Raw genomic sequence first — 24069 nt, 5'->3', positions numbered from 1 at the left:
TCAGGTGCTCATGTTTTTCTGTCTTAAACATATCTTAACCATACTTTCTGAAATTGTGATATATATATTCATATATATATAAAAGAGTATGTGTGCCAATTGAAATCAGTCTATAGTGGTTTTGCTTTATAGTGTAGGAAGAAGAAGTGAAATGTGTGGATATTTTCATATGGAGTTGTGTAAATGATCTCCCATGACCTCAATTATATATGAACACAATGTGAATACAGTATGTTTGGATACAGGATACTGCTGTCTGAAATTAGGGTCAATGCAACAATATGAAAACATCAAGATTATGTATTGTCTCAGCCAGTTTCCTTTCTCCTTTGTGTACATATTGTTTCACAATGAAAATATCTGCAATACTGTCATTTATTCTCAAAACTAAAGACACCGACCACTATACACGAAATAATCCTTTGCAAACTTTTGCACAATATTTCACCATAGCTTCTATCTGAATTTCAGTTAATACTTGTATTTTAGGGGTTTACACATAACTGTCCCTGAGCCAAATCTTGTCCTCTTCCAAATGTGTTGGGTGAAGGATCTACCAGCTAATAATGAATCATCCCATGTGGAGAGAAAACCGATACCGCACCTTGATGTGCACCATGCAAGAGGCTAATTTAATATGTCTGTGTCAAAGACTGCACGTAGTGCTGAAATTAAATCAGACAACTTAGTGGAAGAATAAAGGATGATACAGTAAATAAAACCTACTTTACTGTGATCTAAATAACCAGTCAAATAGATTTGTGTCTTACTATAAAGCTGCTATAATCAATATTTTTATATTAACAATGGATCACATGACAGCCACTGACTGTATACAGATGGATGTCATGACAGTTTCTCAAAAGTGAAGCCACCCCCTAGTGGCAGGCTGCAGTACAGGCCATAAATCCCACCCCTTCTGTGTTAGCGGATGGGATATGAATGATAACTAAAAAGTCAAATACACGTCAAATAAATGTTTCCCAAATATGATTCTATCATTTGAGGTAGTTTTTTTATCATGCTGATGTTTGTCAAAGTCCTAATTTTTCTGGTCTGTTTGTTTTTAAATAGTGATTTATCAATATAAAAAGGGAGTGTGATGAAGTCAAATTTTATTTTCATTAACAGCTGTTAAAAGGTGTGACAGCTGCTTTCAAACCACTATCAGACGGTGGAACTGCTGGGGGGCCATGTCCCATGGGCCATCATCCTACCATCTGAATTGCACAGGCTCCAAAGGATGTCACACAAGCAAGATGGCAGTTCCCTAAAGGAAGATATTTTGGCTTCACTTTTGCATAGTGGTAGAAAGTGAAGACGCATGTCCATAATTTTATACAGTCAAAACAGAGCTTAAAGGAGAGCCAATATAGGTTTAAGTGTGTCAATAATTTTTTTTATAATTTTTTATGAATCTATTTCCAAATTTTACGAAATACTAAAACAAATTAAAGAATTCAAAACATACATATAAACAGTCCTGAAAAAGCATTCCTTGGCAGCACCTAATTGCGGACCTCCGCTCCTTTCATTTTTCAGGATGCTTCATCATGACTAAAACCCTGATCTGAGTAACAGTACCAAAGGCTTCTCAGATCATTTTTATTGCTTGTTTGTTTGGGTGGTGTCGGTTTCATTTACTGTTTTCCCAATATGGCACTGTGAAGCCCTTTGAGGCTTGAGTCGTGACTCAGGGCTTTAAATATAAACTTGACTTGTCTCGATTTTCATGGATATATACAACTGCCCCACGGTGATCCAGACCTCTCATTTTCTCTCCTAACTCCCTCTTAACCTTTCTGTGATCCTATCTAAATGGTTCACAGTAGTGTTACAAGCAAGGCATCAAGACTTCTCAGTGATGCACAGGGTGTATGAGGGGTATTTTTAGAATGAAATGCACTTTCATAGAGGCACCCAGCGAGGAAAAGTGGAATTAAAGCCAGGTTTCGTTCCTTTCTGCCCCTCCCCAAATTCCCTGCTCTTTCTTCCTTCATGGAGGTCCAAGTCAGAACAGTGAGTCACTATTAGAAAATGATCAGTGGCTTGTCACGGTATGAACATGTTGATTTGGCAATTAAAGCATATATATGTATTCCTCTATTTATTCCTTTACTTATTATCTCTTGTTCTCTCTCTTACAGTACATACATACACCCTTCCTCTTGAAGATATGACTTGAGACACAATGTCGCCACATGTCCTGTCAGATACACTTGTTCCCTCTCAGACTCACACACTGGACACACATGCTAACACACATAAAATCAAGCAGCTTCACATTAAGCCTGTGTATCTTGTCAGCCTCATGTCCTCATGTCTTATCTGATGATATGAAAAGAACAAACATTAACAAACTTAACAAAGACATTTTCCGATTACGCCATTTACCACTTTGCCGGGCATTATCTTACCAATGGGTTTGATTCAAAAGACAACCCCCCCCCCTCTCAAAAAATAGGAATAGGAAATTAGACTGTGTACAGTATGCTTTATTTCTGTGCTCTTGTTTATTTGTGTGCAAGTATGATACACGTATACTTGAATATGGCTCAAAGTCATCAATGATTCAACACAACACAATCTCTGTCAGTGCCTCAATTAAGAAAGGAAACACAATCTATGCTAAAAGGCATAGGGAGTGGGATGCAGGGTAAGACAGTGAATAGATGGAGGAGACAAAGTGGATAAGACTAGCAAAAGGGAGGAAGGAAGTGAATGGCAATGAGATGGGTAAGTAGAAGAGGGCAGAGACACAGAGACAAAACAGGAGAAGAGAAGAAGCAGAGAAGAGAGAGGAGGGGCAGGGAGGAGAGGAGAGGAGAGGAGAGGAGAGGAGAGGAGAGAAGAGGAGAGGAGAGGAGAGGGCTAAATCTCAGGTATTAGGGGTCTCACTAGCTCATGATCGCCTAACACTAACACTCAGGCAACATTTGAATTCATTCCAAAAGGACAGAACATGCTACCTATAACTATAAAACAACTGTATGGGTATGAATTTCCAAACAGTGTTTAGTTCGTCTTTGTGGTCAAGGATCAAACTGCAAAAGATTGGATTCAGTTCACTGTGAAGATGTGATTTAATGCCTGGTTGGCCAGCTAACTCCATGAGCTCACTGAGCTGAAACCATGCTTTATCATGTTAGTGACTGTGCCTGTTACTCGTGTTAAAGGCCAGGCGGTAGCCACACTGGTTACTGACATTTTTCTAACATGAGTTAGTGAGCCCCAGTGATTTTTACTTCCAGGTCATTTTATATGATTCGTTATGTGCAATAAAGAGACAACAGGATTCCTTTGTTGTTTGTCATTCCCCCGTTCCTCTCTACTCCTGTCTTGTCAGTTCTCTACTGTCTCTGTCCAATAAAAGAAAAACATGGCCCAAAAAAGATAAAACTAAAATGTTCCATAAGAGAAACGTTCAACTTCTCTGCTTTATGCTTCCCTGCTGCTAATGCATCAGTTAAGAGACAATTCATTTTTAAACAGAAGGTTGGGGATAAGATAAATGATACAAGCACTCTAAATGGGCATAAAACAAAGCGGAGATAGTACTTTAGCAGATGGTTGGTTTACCACATTTCCTGGATTTGGTTCTGCTTACTTTTATTTCATTGGAGTCCATGTGGGCTTGAAAAGAAAATCACAAAAAGCCAAAGGAAAGAAAAATTCTTTAAACATTCTTTAAAAAATGCTCAATGGCTTGGAAGGTAAAAGAAAAACAAAACAGAAAAATCAAATTGACTGGGCTCTATTGTACCAACTGAATCCAAGGTCACTGCCTAGTTTGTGCTTATGCTTAGGTATGTGTAGGTGAATATGGTCTTTAAGATAAAAGGGGCAACGCTGCTATACAGTATAATTCATTTGCATGCAGATAATTTTTATTCCACTGTCAGATCCACAGATGCCAAATACATGCATGCTTGTCAGCCTTGGGAATCCCAAAATAGGGGGTATTTTTAAAGCCAAAACAGAATACACAGAAATCCAGTTAAGAAAGTTTGTCATGATTTAAAAAATGAATTAATAGCATCTCACATTGTATTATTTCTAGTGCACTGTGTATATGTATATATGACAAATTTACATGTCACACTTAATTTTGAAGATTACATGCTGGGCTTGTGCAATGTGTTTACATAAAACCACTGATGTAATAGCAACGATGGAGAGATTGAAATTATTACACCCTCTGTTAAGAAAGAAGTAACATCTTCTGTTGACACCTGCCAAATTACTCATTCACGACAGAGGCGTGGTGTAACTGTGTTGGCTGGGTTGAACAGAAACGCAGACGAAATTACAACTACCCAAGACATTAGGCGACAACAGAGAATACCCCAAAAGTCCTATTTTTAAAATATCTCACTGAAGAAAGGAAGTCTGACAAATATTACCTTAGTTTTCAAAAATATCCTAAATCTGAATCTCTGAAGGTCAGAATCCTCCTAGAAGTACTGGGAAACACGCATTCACCCATGGACAGTCACCCAGGGACAATCGTGTAAACTCTGTCCCACAGTAACCATGGCAATGAGAGACCCACAGTATCCCAGGGGAGCAGCTGTGCCGTGCATTCTCCAAAAGATAAAGATGTACCTATGAACCCTGTCATCATAGTTTATCCCAACCCCTCCCTTCTCTCATTTTCAAGGTGCAATCTTTCATCTTTATCTCTTTCCTTCCGTTTCCTCCCTTTTCACTATTTAATTTCCTGTGTCCTGGTTGTTTTTAAGTAAGACATTACATTAAAGAGCATCAAACCCTCCCCCTTCCTTCACTCTACTTAGTCTAATATTAATGGTTTATTTTATCCACCATTACACTTGCCAAATCCACCTCCAACCTCAATAAATCCAGCGCAACTCAATTAGTGATGCTGTTAAAAATATTGTACACCACAAAACAAAAGGGCATGGTTTCTCTTCTCTTCCTCTGTGCCACTCCCCCTGTCACCACTCCCTTCCTCCCACAGACTCTGTGCTGGATCTGTGTGACAGCAAGTTGGATGGCAGGATGTCTAATATTAATGTAACTAAACCTAGATGATCTGTATTGCTCTCCGTCACTCTAGCCTATAGACTTACTCATTTATCTCATTCATTTCTTTAAAGGGCACATAATGTCAGTGAAGTCTAGAGACATAAACTATTTTGGGCTAAATAAAAAGCATAAACCATAAAAGGATGTTGGAAGAAGGAATAAGAACAAATACACTTCCGCCCTTGTTCTTCTATTATTTATTCATTACATTTGCATTGACTAATTAGAAAATGATTGCCATCTCCTTGATTACACATCAAATAATATAATCAAGTGTTTTATGTTTTAGTTCACTTACAAAACACGGGTTAGATTTTCATTTTAACTGTTTTTTTAATTGCATTTTTCTCCTTTTTCATCCAATATGTAATGGCCATTTTCCCCACACACTGCAGTCCTTGTAACTTCTAACTCTGATGTGAGTCTGGGGACGATGCATCAGTCTCCTCCAATTCAGGTGGAGTTCCCAACAGGTGCTTTTCTCCCAAGGGCAAACTGCTTGTTCATCAGGGTATGAGCCCTCAGCAGTTTCCCACCAACAAACACTAACACTCTTGGATGTGTGCCAGGACCATGTGGTTTAGATTGGTAGATGTATTTTTCGTATCTGCCTTGCTAGCTTTACATTATGTGATTTAATGAATGTTAGGTACTAGAGTAAAATTTGAGCATGATCTCAAACTGAAAACATCCATTCATGTTTTTGTTACATTGTATACATTTGATCCGGTTAGTTTTGGTTTCACATTGCAATTATGCAAGTGCAGTAAAGAACTTAATATGACATAGCTACATCCTGTCATCATCACTTAGACTCATCTCCCTATCCTTGACATTGATTGGTTTGTTGGAATTAATGAAAAAAAAAGAATGGACATATTCATTTCAATGGCCTATAATAATAATATTTTTTTAGTATTTACATCATAGAAAGGAAATTTGTGATTTCTATTTTTTTTAATGGCATTGCACACCTTTGTATACTGCATTGCTCTCCTGTCCTCTTATATCCTCTCTAAAAATATGGAAAGTGTCTGCATTTTTTTCTAGTTTACTTTCCATTTCAATTAAAAACTTGGTCCCCTCCTCTCCCCATGTTCTACCGTCGCTCATTTTTCTTTTTTTCCAGTTCTGACTATAGCCTGCCGGAACTTCCTGTAATTGGTGTAAACTCTGAACCATACAAAAAAAAGTTTGGATTGAGACCACCTCTTTTTGTCAGACTAAGGTTTGGCTATTTGGTCCTGGGGACTGGAAGAGGTTTTACACCTGTCATTTTGGTTACATCAAACCAAAAAGTCAGGGGGTCCGGACTAAATGAGGCATGAAGGGGCCCTTATTACTGTAAAAGTAGTAGAAGTATAGTCAGAAAAATGTACTCAATGTATCAAAAATACTAATTTCCAGCAGAATGACTTCCGTTATATTATACACTACATTACTTGATCATTATTATTAATGCATAAATGTGTAAGTAGCATTTCAGGAGTCCATCTTGTGTTTTGTATATAAAATCTTGTACTGCAAAGTAACTAATAACTATAGCTGTGAAATGTAGGTACAATATTTACCCCTGAAAGTTTCACCATTGGCATTTATATCCTTCAAATTAATATTTTATAAGGTTAAAGATGCATTATTTATGCCTCTAAGGTGGAGTACAAATAACAGGCATTCAAACAGAAATCAGTACTTGATGAACGTTTCTGTGTATAGTGAAATTGTAATCTCTCTGGGGATTCAATGCCACATGTTATTTCACTCAATAGCAATACAAGACAGCTTTTCTATATAGTGCTTGCAAACAATGTTATTTTCTACTAACTTCAGCCATTCGCACACAGCTCAAGTTGCTTATTTGCCATAAGTGAAATCATTTGCTCCAACCCACGTCACAGGTTATTACATAAACGGACACACACAACTCATTTTCTACATTCCTGCAATCAGGTCATATTACAAAAGATGCACACATGTTCTTGTGTATCTAATTTGGAAGAGCTGTATATTTATCCACTGTGATCATGAGCCTGAGGTTTGTTGCTTCTTTGAAAAAGAGGGCAGAGAGCATATGACAGACAGTCCGTATGTTTGCATGTGCATGTCTACACCAGCTAAATATAGTTAATGAATATAGTATACTAAAGTATGTTTTGACATGTACTGTCTGTGGTCTGAAGATTTAAGAGTCCTTATTACTTTGTGTAATACTAATAACTCGTTAAGAGTCCAGAGTCAGACCATATAGATCAATCTCTGAATGGTCTCATTATATGCACCGCAATGCACTGGCTCCTTTTGCCCTCGATTTCACTGATAGAAGAGCATTTAGATGGTAATAGGGATGGGGGGTAAGGTGGTGGGAAGTAGATGCAAAGATGCAAGGGCATTATTGATAGAAGCTGAGGGTTCAGAGAGAAATGTCATTGACGTAACTTGCCCCGTGACGCCAGGCAGCTGAAGACAATGTGACCACTGAGCAAGACTGGAAAAGGCCTTCATAGAGAGAGCGGAGAGAGAAAGAGTACGTGTGTGTTTGTTTGTGTGCGTGTGTGTGCGTGTGAGTGAGTGAGTGAGAGAGAGAAAGAGAGAGTACGGAGGCAGTGGGAAACGATGCATCTATTTTGTATCCTTTGTTCTGTTTGTGTCTTTCGTTTTAGGGGTCAAACAAGGGGCTGTGATGTATGCGACATTGTTTTTTTCCCAGGTTATAGCAAACAACAAACATCTCATTTGTTCAAGCTGAGACTAGCTGTGTAAGAACAGCTGATAAATCACATTCTGTCTTATGTGTTTATGTGCGCGTGGTTGCCTGTGCGTGCAGCAGAGAGATGGGCCTTTGACACTCTCTACTACTGATCAATGACAAGGCAGAGACTGGGGGGCAGATGAAGAAAGAAGAGAAGAGAAGAGAAGAGAACAGAGGACATTTTTATATTATATATATATATATATATACATATATATATATATATATATATCTTATTTAATAATTTTTATTTTTCATTCTTTCATTTTTCTTCTCTCGTTCAACACACTTCTAACAGTCTCATCTAAACCATATCTTCCCACCATTGTGCAGCAGATTTCGTTCACAGCTACCATTTGCTCAAACAGCACGTTATCGATCATTTCCCTGTTTGTGTATCAACAGGCAACCACGCAGACTACACACCCCTGCATCTAATTCTCTCTTTGTCTCTCTCCCTCTAAGAAGAGAGTAATCCCACAATTCCCCTAATGAGGAAAAGAGAAAAGCAATTTTCCCCAGTGTGCTTCCTGTTGTTTTTTTTCCCTCTGGTCCCTCTGTTTACGCTCTCTCTCTCTCTCTTAACACTTTCAGCTTGACCTTAACATGGTTTAGAGTATATCTTCTTATTGGCTATCTCCCTACTGTCCTCTCTCTCAGATTCCCTGTGTCTCACCCTATAACTCACTGGTAATGTGGAGGGCTAAATCCTGCTATTGGCAAACAGCCAAAGCAGAAACAAGTGACATAAAACTGCCAAACAGGGGGTGTAAAGAATCTGTTGTTTTAGAAAATACAGTCCACACAGTAAACTCTAGTGTAGTCAGAGGGAGGTGATAATACAGGGAAATTATGACATAGTACAGAAGAATGAAAAGGCTAAAAAGGATAAGTGGATGGAGGGATAAAAGAGGCAGACAGCAAATCAAAAGACAAAAAGAAAGACAGACAGACAGAAACAGTAAAGTTAAATGAATCAAAACAGCACACGACACTGACACCCAACTCCTCATATGAGCCTGTCATAAAAAAAACGCCCAGTGATAAATAAGCCTTTATTGCTTTTTCCTATCTTTCCTTCCATCTCGCAGTCTTGTGTCTGTCTCTGTATGGTCAAACCACTCCCTGCCTCCCAGCAGCAAAGCAATATCAGCAATTCAAACTAATTCTCATGAACACTCTTCAAAACCTATTTTTCCTCCAAAGCCATAAAAAAGCAGCAGAAAGTCATTTGCATGATGCTTCTCTGTTAAATTACTCAACAAAAAAAAGTAGATCTGAAATAAAGTGATGGTATATAAATCCTACCTGGTAAGAGGAAGAAGTTCCAGGTTACAATCCACTAAAGGCAGATATAGGCACTCCACACATCCCCATTCAAATGGCCTACTTCCTCTGTAAAACTGGTGTGTGAATGTCTGTAGCTGGCTAGCTTGGCTGGTGTGTGTGATCCTGTCAGTGTGGGCTAGGCCAACTGAACTGTGCAGAGATAGACAGAGAGAAAAAGAGAAGGGGGAAGAGAGGGAGACAGACAGAGAGATACAAAGAGAGGGAGAGAGAGGGAGAGAGAGAGAGAGAGAGAGAGAGAGAGAGAGAGAGAGAGAGAGAGAGAGAGAGAGAGAGAGAGAGAGAGAGAGAGAGAGAGAGAGAGAGAGAATACCCAAGAGGCAAAGAAGGTAAACTCCCAAGCTGCACAAACAAGTGAGAAGGAGAGGGGGAGATGGAAGGATCGAGGGAGGAGATAGAGATAATGAGACAAATGAGCAGTGAGAGCTCACAGAGAAGCATATGCATGCATGCGTGTGGTGTGTATGTCCATCAAACATACTAACTGGTCAATAATGTACTCCATCATATGAGTGCGTGTGGGACAGTAAATATTGCCCGACATGTGAGTGCATTTATTGTGTGCATTTGTTCCTGCACAACACCCCCTTCATTTCTTTGTGAAGACATTAAAGCACTAAAGCTCAGTCCCACAGGATGCAAAGAGCACACAATGGACACATACCCATTGTAAACACATGTAAGCACAAGTTGTACCAGCTAAACCGCACATTCATCAGTCACACACACAGTGCAGCTGCAAAGTAAAAACTAAACATACATAATGCAGGAGCCGCTGTGTCCATGTTGACGGACATGGCTGTCAATGTGGAGAACGTCAGCACCACTTTTCCTGGCTTTGTAGCCACATTCTTAATTCATTTCTTAAATTCAATACGTTAAAATGTCAACAGTCAGTGCTTACTCACATTTCTTTGGACATTAAACAGATTACATTTAAGACATTTCCTGTAAATCTTACCTAACCTTAGTTGAAAAACCTAAAAGGCTCTAAAATCTGATTTGTAAGATTATGCCAAAATCTTACTGCATATTTACATATTATAGGCAATGGGATGCCACAGTCTAACTTAATGTTTACACTTGTAAACCTTTCTATATTTCATATTGCTTACTTGAAATCGATCGGCCGTTCCATTATTATTTATTGTATAGGTCACTGTAGATATGTATTGTACGGCTATATATAGATATGTTTGGACACTAATTGCACTGAGTCATAGCTTGCCACAATATCATTGACTTGGATGACATCAATGCACCATTTCTATTCAAACAATACTACACAGAGGCAGGGACCAGCAAAGACGTTATGACCCTTGCAAGAGAGCTTGGACATGTTAGTCCACTTTCATCTAAATCAGGCTAGTGGGTGTGGCTGTTGTTCCATTCCTGCAATTACATTTTGTTGAAAATAACCACAGACAAAACATTCTGTGATTCATAAACTAATGAAAAAACTGTTTTAATCTGCTGGACTACACGCAGCTTTAGTGCCTGACTCCTGCTAATTTCCCAGCTCTGTGCCACTTACTCACTTAAACACACAATACTGTACATCTATTTCAAACTGGACTGTGTACTTTTATCAATGTCTATACAATATCAGTTTTATCAACACCAAAATAACACTCGCATTTCGCAAAATAAGCCAAACTTCTTAATGCATCACTGCTTAGTGGTGAGTTAAACAGTGAGTTATGTGAACAGATGTGCAGGAACTTTGGCTGAATACAAACAGAACAAATGTTTAATCTATAAATTATGCAAATATCTGGGGGTTTTTTAGGTTTAAGATCCAACCCCGCTTTATCTACAATTTCAAATGTAACAATGACAAACTCTTGATGCATTACAATACAAATCTAGCTACATGTGATATAAGCATCATCAATATTGAGCAGTATATCTTACAAGGACCTGTAAATCTGTTAGATAAATACATTTGTGCCTGAGCGGCTAATTGAACCTCACGTTATGCTTTCTCTCTCTCTCTCTTTCTCTCACTCATTCACACTCTCTTTCTTTATTCACTCAATCCGCTCTCACTCTGTTATCTCAAGAGCCTTTAAGTGCTACTCAGGAGAAAAGTTCTTCTTATCTCCTCGGTGTGACAAGCGACATCTGACCGTGAAAGGTAAATCTACAAGATACGTGCACCTGCTGTCTCACTACACGGTTGCTCCTGTCAACGACTTCCATCCATCCATCACCAACAACTCTCTTCAAAAAGCAGATGTCTGACACACTGTGAGCTTGTTAGCATACATCAGAGCAACAGCTCATTTAACCCAAAAGTATTAATGATCGCACATATTTAGTTGATAGTAATTTTATGCAACTTTTACCATTCAATCTCAAAAGAATTACTGTCCAATGCAACATTTATTTCAATATAAATGTGAGTAATGCACAAATAGCTGTGATTTCACCTAAGCATTTACAGGATATTTATAGCTGCAGCAAATAGTGGTACTTACACACACAACCTCAGCTCAATGAAATTGACATGTACTCATATATTTACATCATTTTCAACAAGAATGCAAACACGCAAAACAAAATAATCCTAATCTTTACTACAGAGACATTATTAGAGGTCTCCTGAAAGAGCTCTCAGTTTGACCTTCATAACAATAGTGTAAAAGCTCAAAAGATTAATACATTACCTTAGACACGGGCATCAGGACACGCTGTGTGCTCGTTTGCTTGTATGAGTATGTAAGTGTGTTATTGTTGGTGTGTGTTCCAGAGTAAGGTAAAGAATGTCAACGCTCATCCACACATACACACACTGACAAGAGCACATGTGCACAGCGCGGATAGATACAAGCTGCTAATCCCATGTGACCATATGTAATTTTTTTTTTCCTTTCCCTCCTGTCCGTTTTCTGAATGTGTCAGTGCTTCTTTTCTCCTCCTTTTGTTCTGTTTCTTGTCTGTGTTGTTGCTGCGGTCCCAGCTTCTCCCCTAGCTCGTTAATAACGTGTGTGCCAATGTGTGTGTGCAAAGACAGTGAGCTGGGAGAGAGTGAGTGAGAGAGAGAGTGGGGCAAAGAGGGATTTGGTGAAGGAGGGGGAAATGAAAAAAAGAAAGAAAGATGGAATCGCGGAGAGACAGAGATGTGAGAGTGAAAGGGGGAAATGTAAAAATGGGATGTATTAAAAATGTAGAGGGAAAAGATCAAATGCAACTAACTCTCTGGACACCAAAGCAGTGAATGTCCTTCGTTCTCTCTCTCTCTCTCCCTCTCTCTCTCTCTCTTGCTCTCTTTCCGTCTCTCTTCCTCTACATGCTATTTTTAGAAGTTGCTCTGTCGCAAATCAAAGCACTGAATCAAAACCTATCAAAGAGCAGGATGTTAAGGGCCATGTCTTTCACACCTAATAAAACACACACACACACACACACACACACACACACACACACACACACACACACACACACACACTTACTTGACCATGTGCCTGCATCAGACCTGAGGGTTCGCCATGTAAGCTATTCATCAGACCTCATCTAATCACATCATGTGCTAATACATATAATGTGAATTTCAAATACTGTAGCTATTTCAAAGATGTTCAGTTGCAGTACATGGGCTGCTGTCTCCCACACTGTCTCCAACTAAAAGTATTCTGATACACGAAGTAATGATTGAAATTTAAAAAGTAGAATATCAACTTATGGCAAACTAGATTTCAATGAGATGACACTGTTTGCCAGTTTTTGTGTATCCTCCAGTAAATTAGTGGCTGGATGTCTTAAAGTTTTCAGTCTTGGTACTGTTAACAAGCACTTACACACTTCTAATGATTGTGTAATAAAAAATGCCACATTATATGCTAATTAAATTATCCCAGCTCCACTGCATGTGTAGCGGAGTAAATGTAATTTTTCAGAGTAAAGAACATGACAAATTAGAATTGAAAACGAGTGGATTTCATGCTCTACTGTACCTTCTTAAGGTCTAAGTCCATAGGGCTCTTATCTATACTAGTTCCTGTGTGGATGCATAATTGTCATTATATAACAATGTTATGAATAGTTAAAGGTGAACTAAAATAAAGCCAAACAACACTCCATCAAAGGGAAATCATTAATGTTTAAAGAGAAACATGGGAATTAATCCTACACTACAGGCCACAATGAATAACATCACTCAGTTGTGTGTGTGTGTGTGTAGAAATGTAACAGATAGACAGGGAGAGGCAGTAAAGTAACAGAGGGGAGGATAGGAGAAGACAGAAAGGGAGCAAATATCCAGGGAGACGATGAGGTCTCTGGTTAAGCACCCTGAGGTGAAAGAAACTTTGAGCGATAACAAAAAGACAAAAAGGAAAACAAAAGTTACGCTCTCAAATCAGCAGAATTTCTCAGTTATTTCCATGCAGTCTAATGCTGTCCACTCTATTCATACTATCCTCATTCACACAAACACAATAAAAGACTGAAGAGATGATGTAGCATTCAATGGAAAGCTTTGCTGAGCACCCTTCTACTTAACCCAACTACTGTGTTTGAAGAGGGGTTTCCACTCTGTGTTCACGAGTTAATGTTGGAATTCATTAACACTAATTATCATCCATTATTCTTCATCCATACCAGTAATATATATGTACTGTCTTAGACCACATTTAACTTCAATTCATCTATTTTATTGGTTGTGATGAACAGAAAAGGCAAATATATAAGACAATGAGAGGCAAATGATAAACATAATAAAATCTCAAATAATGTGTTTTCTTATACATTAAAATGAGTAATTATTGTTAAGCCTGTTGTGTTGAGTCAAAATTGACCACATATACATTCCTGTGAAAAAAGGAAAAAAATCTTTGTTCTTTAATATATGAGCTTTAGTTCCAAAAACAATAATTTATTTTGGTCAATCACACAAGAGGTTCCATCTCCGGCATGATGTATGTATGTGTGTGTGTGTGTGTTTGCCTGTATGCACACTGTGCCAGGTATGTGGTGTGATGTGAGAAATAAAACATGAGAAAACCCCAGCCTATATACTGCTATACAGCTGGAGGACAGGTGATGTGGATGGTGGAATCATACACACAACAACAACTGTCATGACAAAAAAGTGGGTGGGTTACAGTTCCACTTCTTCACAGAGAAGTGACAATGTTTGACATTTAACAGTTTTCTCTGTAAATGGAAGACAAGGAAATTTCAAAATGTAGATTAAAAATAAAATCTTAGCAAAAATGTTGCAAAAATTGTATTTTCTGTCAGTTCAACAGGATATATAACATGCTTGTCTGCATTTAACCTTGTAGAATGATTATCTCTAACTGTAGACTTTGGTGACATTAAGTCCTTTCAGATACAAAATATACAATGCTGTATTAAATCTGTAAGCTTGGTTCTGCTGTATCTGCTCCATTGGAACCAGCATTAAGTCAGGATGTCACACTTCGAAAAACACATCTCAAAATTAGCATGCAGTGTGCTGTTTGTGTGTGTGTGTGCACGTGTGTGTGAAGAAAAGAGACAAGCAAAGAAAAGACAAATGGAATTCATCCGTGTCTAATTAGAGACAATGAAGGGTAAAGTGTGTATCTGCTGCACAGAACCAGAGAGCAAGAGATATGTTAATCACGTGAACATGTGCCAGAACAGATGTCAGCCATATTTTACTTTATATCTAAATAGCTTTACATCTATTATCCTATTTTCAGACTGCTTAAACTGAGTAGTGATCTGCGGTAAAGAAGTTGTTTAAATATTCAAGAAAAAAGTAGAGCCAAGAAAGTGAAGGAGGGGAAAGAATGAAAAATGAAACGCTCTTATGTATCTCATATGTATGCTGTACATATTTATAGTGTTTATGTGTGTTTATGACTCCTCACATGCGAGAGGATGTCAGGTGTGTGACATCCTCTCTCACAGCTATGAGAATATACTGTCAAAAATCACACAACCTCATTCTTGTAGCTACTTGTTAACTTTCAGTGTCACTAACCTTCTTCTTCCTCCTCTCTCACTCTCAAACACTCTCTAAGCTTGAAACCCCACTAGTGTACCATGTCTCAACAGACTGTCTACATGATATGTATCCTCTGCTATCATGAATGTCCTCTTGACAATCCACTCACTCTGCAGGACAAATTCACTCTGTCCATTCATACCACTATCTCAGCCATTGTCAAACTCCTTGTTTCAGTCTGTGTCATTTTTCATCAACTCTTATTTCTTCTGCAGATTTGTTGCAAACCAGATGTCTCATTTGAGGCGATAAACATTAACTTAAAGACTGCTGAGTGACTGGCCATTTCTCCTTTCTTATCTTTATCATTTTACTTTGAATAGAAGAGTTGTTGTTTTACTTGAAGACTTTCTATACAGTACTCTGTTTAATATACAACAAGGGAAATAGAACATATCTAATCATAAATTTAGATCTTTAACCTCCCGGTGAAACTTTGTGCTGGGGAAAAACATCCTCAAGAAAAGTTGATATGTAACTCTGGTAAACAGGACAGTAGTATATGAGTTGATGCCCATAAAAGGATGCCGTCAGTTTGTGTTGCTCTTACAAGTCTTCATAGACAAAATTAGAGAAAAGAAAACAAACAAGAATGTGGGGGGGGGGGGTGTGATTCAGTTTTCTGATGAGTCCTAGATTGAACTGGAGCAGTCCACTTATTTCTTGTTTGTTATTTTGTGTTGCTGCTTAAAATGGAGTGTGCCCCAGTAGTGAGATAGTGTGTTGCATATTTGCTGACACTTCCTATCTGTCCAGAGCTACATGTACCACTGATCAAGCGCTATCTTGTTTGCCCGAGGTGGAGGGACATGCTAGAATAGGTAAACAGAGAAGAAACCACGACCGGGGACTACCACATTCTTTAATTTCATTTCATCATGTATGAAGAGTTTGGTGAGTGCAGAGAAAGTGTAAGACAGAGATGGAATGAGAGAAGACGCTTGTCAAACTGCCTCCCTCCTTCCTCCAACATAAATGCTGTATTATAACCATTTCAGAAGCTAAAACAGATTCTCATAAATGTGAGAAAGAGAACATAATGAGCTGTCCCCAAACCTCAACAAACACACTTCAGTCATTAGCAGCAACCATATTTTTTTCACTGATCATAAGAGCCTATGCTCACATCCAGAAAATGTATTCGCCTTTTACTGCAGATGGTTGGCTGTCTTCCTCGGACTCTGAGAAGGAGTGCCAGTATTGCTCGTCAGATGCTAATGTTTGTGATGAACTACGACAGTCATTTTCACAATGTCCAGTCCCTGCTTATATTCTCATTTCAGGGTGTGTGTGTGTGTGTCTGGAGTTGAACAAATTTATTTTTCCAGCAGCCTAGTGGCTAATGTTTCCCAGACAAAAATGCACCGGAAGCTTTCCCAGGAACGAGCTCACATTCTTATAATGGCTGTGGAATACCACACCATTAGGTAAGGGTTTGTTTCTGCACATAAATACAGAAACACACAAAAATGTTTAACTATGATTAAAACTCTGTGGTTGTGATTGAAGATCCTGGATCAAAAAATGACTTTGGGGCTGACTGTGTAGTTTTTACCTTTGCTGCTTTTACTCTTCAGGTCATAAGCACTAAAGGTCGGTCAGAGTTCTAATGTGAGATAAACAAATATTGAGTCAAAGCGATCACAGAGTATATGAGCAAGGCCGCAGTTTGAAGTTCGACAGAATAATGACTTCTTCATTTCCAAACTCAATACATCAGCGGTTCCATTGGCTGACAGAGTGGAATGTATGGTTGAAGACATTGATCTTTTGGGTTTCAATTAAAGTAAATGGGAATCAGAGCCAATATTTGCAGGACTGAAATATAATGCCCTAATTATAAAGCCCTTGTTATCCACACTGGCAGAATGGCTCTATGAATGACGATCTGTCTGTTGGTCATTCGACTTTGGACAAGGCTGAAATATCTCTACAATTTGATTGATAACATGAAAGTGTAAACAGATATCCATGCTATAAAATACGAATGACTTGGGTAATCCCCTGACTGTTCCTCTAGTGCCATCATGAGGTTCACATTCATCTGCCCCTCAGGATGACTTGGAATCACTAGATTCAAACATATTGTATCCAAATGCCACCTTTTGTTTATAAAATTTTTTTTGTTGTGTGGTTTACTCCATGACAACCATTGAAGACCTGTCAAGAATATACATAAAACCAAGCAGCAACCAAATGATACTCACAGGACCTAGTGAGACAGAAAAAGAGGCAAGTTGAGGTTAGTCATCATATTGGGTCTAAATCCTCGGTTTAACATTTGCTGACTTCAAATGAAGCTCCATACAGAATAGAAAATGATAAACTCTCATCATGCTCCACTTTCTTAGGGACTTGAGGATTAGAGAATCTCCAAGCGAAAACGGCTCATGTCCAATTTTTTCCAAAGCATTCAAAGCGTTTAGGGAGTGGAAGAACTAGGACAGTTGCTGACATCAACACTGTGACGGAAAAACCCCATTTGCTGGAAAAACATGAACGAATAAAGTAACACAAGTGGATAGGATGGATGTGAGTTCTACAGTATCTGTTTTCATTTTGGACTGGAATTCTGCTCTCTCCCCACACTTCAACCTAATTCTCAAACAAACTGCATGCTTCAGCTAAGTGTGGATTTAATAGGCTTTGTGCATGAGAGGACAAGTGCAGTTTCTGACACAAGGGAAATGTGCAACTCAATGGGTAATTTTCTGAAGCTCTTTTGCTGCAATTCTTACTTACTGGCAGGAATAAATACAGTGTGTCAAGGATACTCTCTATTCAGTTTACAAAGCAAGTTCTAGTGTTGACTCAGCAATAACAATGGGGCTGAAGTGTGGTTATTTACACACACCAAAACTCTTCAATGTCAAATTACTGGAATATTCTCTGAGATGCTTTGTACTCTACGTTATACAAACTAGTGATTCTAATAAAAGTGAATATACAGTGTTTGTATTTAGAATGTACTAAATCAAGGTACACACATTTATTGCTCTATCTATTTATTGCTTTATTGCTGCAGACTCATGTTTAGTGTGTTTTAATTGTTTATTCACATGTTTATCTAATGTAGTGGTCCCATGCGGAAGGATATGACCCACATGTGTCCGTCATATAGGAATGTATCCTTTCTTTTACCTTGCTGGATGTCAAGTACATACACTAGAAACTTAATTTTGAATGGCTGCAGGAAACAGAAGAAGGTGTTACAAAAGACTCACTCTCTCACATACTTGACAAAGATGATTTGCGTATAATTAAACACATTCGGAGTTGACTGAATACAAACTATTTGCCTCTAAGGTACTCTGGAGAAATGCAATCAAAAGTGAACTAATTCGTCTAGAAGTTAAGTGTTATGATTAAACATGTATTTCTTTGCCTTCAGGACACCATTCAGATTTCCATTTAATAAAGAGTTACAGTAAAAGGTTCTAATAACTACACAAAGAAGGTACTGTACACACGGCAGGTCATGCATGGATACTGACAGAAACTATACACTAATGACCTTTTCTACTGTAATATGTATATGAGCCTACGGTGACAATATCTGAAAATGTTGTGTGTATGACAACTATATGCGTCCACACAATACTTTTAAGGTTGTTTTTGTCAAAATGTCCATCCATAAAGGAAATGAAGGAAAACAGCATTTGTGTTTTGACTGCCACTTCAATTACAACTTCAGCTAATTCTGTATTTCAACTCTATTTCAACTGCAAATGTTTAGCAGTGAGCACGTGCATTTTTTTATCTACAGCTTTAAAAAGCATAGCTAGTCATTAAAAGCTAGCAGTATAGTAGTAATAAATCAGAGCATTTTCATAAACATGTCAATACTGATCAATATGCTGTTTTGGTCGAAAGAGTTTACATGAATGGTATTGATTTGCATGACTTAGCATGCTTGCCAAGCTCTTTTGTTATCGAACATATTGGACACTGCAGTCTGTGTAAATGTGTTCATCTAATCAGTCTGCTGGACCTTAATTGACACTAATCATGGGAAGGCACAGGCAAGGAAAGCAACATGTACGATGCCCTTCGTGTTCTTGTGGTACACTACATTCCAGCAGGAAAACACTGTTGCAGTCATGTATCTGTCATTTCTTTGAAACAGTGTTTAAATGTTTAAATCTGTTGAATTCTCAGTAGTTCAGAAATTCAAATACAGGCTAAGTTTTGGGTCCTTTACAGTTGTGGGGAATCACATCTCCTCCTGAATCTTTTTCATGAACAACATGGACAGAAATACACTCATACACTGTACATGGAAATACAGACATATGCAGAGAGAGAAAGGGATGAAAGACTGTCGGCTTGTGATTCTCCCTTTCTGTCTTTGATGTGCTGATGAAATGAAGCCCTAATGTACAACAGGTGTGCCATCCACACACAAGGCCTTTTAATCACCTTTCAGCTCATCTCAAATGAACTGGGCTGGACTCCTTTTAAATTGACAAAGTGCGTGTGCTTTCTTTGCTGTTCACTTTCATTAGGTAATGAAGAAAAGAAAAGAAAAGAGCGTTAGGAATGAAAGAAGCAAGAAATAGGTATGGCGTTAAAAGGAATTTGGTTAATCAAAAAAATAACCACATAAAACCATCTCAAATAAATGAACATGACAGCCAAGATGATGTAAAACCTTCACACCTCTGAATAATTCCCCAGTGTACATAAATCTATCTATTTCTTTCTACTCACTTGCACAAATTTCACTAAAAATTGTCCAAACAGCAATTAGAGGACCTGACAAGAAAAGACCAAAAAAAAAAAACGTTGAGTAGATTTTCCTAGGTAATGCTTGAAATGACCAAATTGGGCCACAGTTATCTCATTCGCAGGTCCCCAGCAGTGACTCCCTTAATCAGGGCAGTCGAAGCCCAATAGTAATAAATCAGTTACAGCAAGCTACACAGTTGGGCTGTGATGACTTATTCCAACAGTGATTCAATTTCTTTCTGAAAAGATTTGGTGAATTATAAAACTTTACGTTTGACATACAGTATTGACTCATCTCCATTTGAAAGCCAAATTTCTAAAAGGGAATTTAAAGCAGTTTTTTATAATAAAATCAGATCTAATGACTATATGTAAGGTCGCTACTGGAACTCACAGAGAATTATCACCCAACTCTGTAGGTGCCATAAAGTATCTTCCACTCTTTCAAACAGGCAATGTTAGCTGGTGAACACAGTGGAGCATTTAGCAGCTGGAAAGTCAGGTATTTCCCTCTGAAGTTGGTTTGGAGATTTTTAAAAAGAGTTAAAAGGATTATAAATGTTTATAAATGTTGGATGTACATTCATCAAGTGAAACCAAACAACTTCAAATGACTGATATTGTTACTCAGAATCTGCCAGATTTGTAAAAAGTCAACAACAAGTATCAGTATGCCAGTTTTGTGTTTACAGCTTGTTGAGTTTTTTATTTCAATATGTTGTTAAGTATCACCACTGTGATCACAGCACAGGTCCACTGAGGAAACGCCAGGTACTCACAGTACTCATGACTAGGCCAAGACTAGTGTGGTTGTTGGTTTGTCAAATGGTCACAACAAATGCAATTTACCACAGCTGTCATGGACTGACAGAGTGCAGTAACAAAAATCTTATTTTGCTGGCAAATGTCACTATTTTAGCATGCCCAAACAAAGCAGGCAGGGTTTAAATTGCACTGACTTGACAATTCACTGAAGCAGAGCAACAATTTAAATGCAGCCAGGTAAGAGCTGGCATTGCAAACTGGCCCAATGAAATGGAAAAGCAAGATGGAAAATCATAATGATGCTAGTGTGAACTGTAAGAAAGAGTTATACATTACAGACATGTGTGCACTAAGGAGTGTGTGATGTTCACGGGGCATCTGTGATGGGGGTATGCACAAATATATGCATTCCCATGTGTTCATCTGTTCGGTGATTCATATTTGGCCTCAAATGAAATGGGAAAAGCTTCTAGATATATGTATCCATATGCCGTACCTGTTCAAAATGCTGAGTGGGGGGCTCCCTCCTATGAACCTGGAGTTGCTTGTCAATGTTGTCCTTCAGGCACTGACACACACGGCGCTTCTGGTCAGCTGAATAGGCTTCCAGGCTGAGCAGGCAGTCACACGTCTACAGACACAGAGAGAAACGGAGAGGGGGGGTGTAGAGAGAGAGAGAGTGTAAGGGGGGAGAGGAGCAAGAGGGTTGGAGAAAAAGACATTGATTAGACATTTGCCATCACAGAAATATAAAGAAGAGGAAGTACCCCTTGATCCTTGGATAGATACAGTAGAGGGTTGCAGTGTATGGGAGAAGAAATTAGAGGATTTCAATAGAAAGTATGAATGTAAAAGAAAAATGCAAAAATAACTGTGTTCAAAGAGGATAATGACTCACAAAAGTGCTTAATCAATCACAAGTATTACAGATACAGGTGTTGTGTGTGCATGTGAGCATGTTCAAGTGTATGGGTGTGTGTCCAGCAGCATAAAATAAACACAGTATCCATGATTGACTCTGACCCTGATGGTAGAGTATGTACTGTCACTGTCTGCATGTTTCATCTCAGATGAATCTTGTTGCACTTCATGTCACATTCAGCTGTCATTTGAACTTTCTTTTCATGACACACAGGCTGTAAAGTGGCACAACCCTCTGGCAAGCAAAATGCTAGCATTAGTGAAATTAAATAATGGCCAGTACCCACTATGGCAGAATTTGAATTGATGGTAAAATGATTACCGATGGCGAGATAGTACTCCAAAAAGAGTAAAAATCAATATAGTCCTGCTGGGAAATATATGAAAATAAACATTTGACAACCAGTGGTTAAGTGAGAGTTCACTGTAAAAGACATAAAAACACTTTCAGTTGTCATCCAGAATCTGGGTTTGACCTTAGTGATGTTCAGGTTAGATTTGTAGTACTTTAATGTCCCATTTCTTTTTGGTTAAGATTCCAGAAATGTACTGTCAAAAAAAAGATCTTTCATACAACACACAAATCATTGCTCCAAATCCTAATTTGGGAACAGCTTCCGAGCAAACCTCTTAAAAAGTTAAATGAAGGGAGTCAATGGCGGTGTCATATCTCAGATGAGAACATTTTGTGCCAGTTGTGTCACCAGAGTTGTTTCTGTGCTGCTGTGTTCTAAGGACTGAATGAAACTGGACCTTAAAATATTCATTTTCTTTCTTTTGACATCAGTTCTCACATCTGCTGATATTGTTTTTAAAAATAAATCATCCCTAGTTGAAGGGAATGATTTAAGCTCCCTCTACTACATAGCAACTTCTTAACCTTTCACAGTAGCAAACAGAACATTGTTTGGGCTTTGGTGGGAATACTGAATATAACAATTACTTGCTCATTTGATCTCCTCCTGCATACAGTACAGTATATGCACACAGGCACAGCCCAAATTAAAGAATCTAATGGCATTTCCAATGGAAACACAAACTCTATGGTTCTCAGGGTACTAACTAACAAATCACTATCCAAGCACACTCTCATCAGCCCCTCTTGTCCACCTTTGCCGTTATAGCAATTAGGTATTGTGATGCCCTGGTCAGGGTTTTTTACCCACCCAACTCGTTATGGGAGCCAATCAGCACTGCACAACCCACAAAAATATGTGTTAATCAACAATCCAATCCCGCTTTACATTTAAGGCTACATCACAGTGAGCAGTGTTGCACATGATGCTGCTTGTGTGTGTGTGTGTGTGTGTGTGCGTGTGTGTGTGTTTGTATGTGTGTGTGGACTAGCCAACTGCACGCAATGTTTTTGTAAGTAATTTATAACTTACTCGTAATACTGCTCATCAATTTTTGACCCAATTGACAATCCTGGATTGTGGGTTGACCCGCACATCACCATTGGAGAATATATTATATTCAGCTGATCGATAGCCTCCATTATTCTTTCAGTTTTTATTTCTTTCAGTCCATTATGAAATGACCCTATTGTGCTCAATACAATTTTTGTTTTTCTTTTCCCCCTCTATCCAATTCGATCATTTCCACCTCCGTTGTTTGCTTCCAGCGAGGTCAGGGAAAACATTTGTGTTTTGACATTTTTGGGCACAAGTAAGGCTATAAGTAGAATTTTTCCACTTTGTGCAAGTCTTCAGAGATTGACTGAAGTCCTTAGGGCTTTTCCTGACTTTGACGGCCCTGGTCACTGGTGAATCATGATGCTACTTTATTTGCCTGTTCTCTGGCTGCATGGGATTTTTCATGCTGTTTTGCTGTCTATCAGATTATCTGTCTTTTTCAATGTCACTCAATGTCCTGTTGAAGATGGGGATGCTGCTGTTGTCAGGTCTTATGGCACTGTATGGTCTTTTTTCCTTGATGCAACATACAATGTAATTATGTGTTGTGTAGAAAACAGCACAGAACAAGCAATACAACAAAAGAAAATCCATGATGTACCATATGAGACAATAAATAAATTAAATAAAGACACATTTTCAAACTCAAAAGTGGAGAAATAATGAGACAAAACAAGCAAATGGAGCAGGTTGGATAGCAGAAGCACTTATAAAATTAAGTCTGACTGTTTTCAATTGTGCCACAAGATGATGAAATAGCGTTTTTTTCAGAGCAGACAAAAATCAGTTTTGATGTTCTTTGATATCCATCATTTGCACTGAATCTAAGTCTATAAGAGTGTAACATGGGCTATAATACTTGGAGTGCATGCACACGCACACACCCACACACCCACCCAATGTAAACAAGAAGCCCTGGACAAACCCTCATAATACTGCTGTCACTGAAAATCTCATAACTCTATTTTATTTTTGAGATCCTACATTTACGATTACGATTACATGATATTTTGCAGGTTTGGAAAGGTCAGAAAAAGGCTTAACTTTTGTGGATTGACAGTATTTGAAATCTAAGTGTATGATCACAAAGGATGTGT

The sequence above is a fragment of the Scomber japonicus genome, chromosome 19 (genome assembly GCF_027409825.1).
Source record: "Scomber japonicus isolate fScoJap1 chromosome 19, fScoJap1.pri, whole genome shotgun sequence".
Taxonomy (NCBI): Eukaryota; Metazoa; Chordata; class Actinopteri; order Scombriformes; family Scombridae; genus Scomber; species Scomber japonicus.
This window is presented reverse-complemented; position numbering follows the sequence as displayed.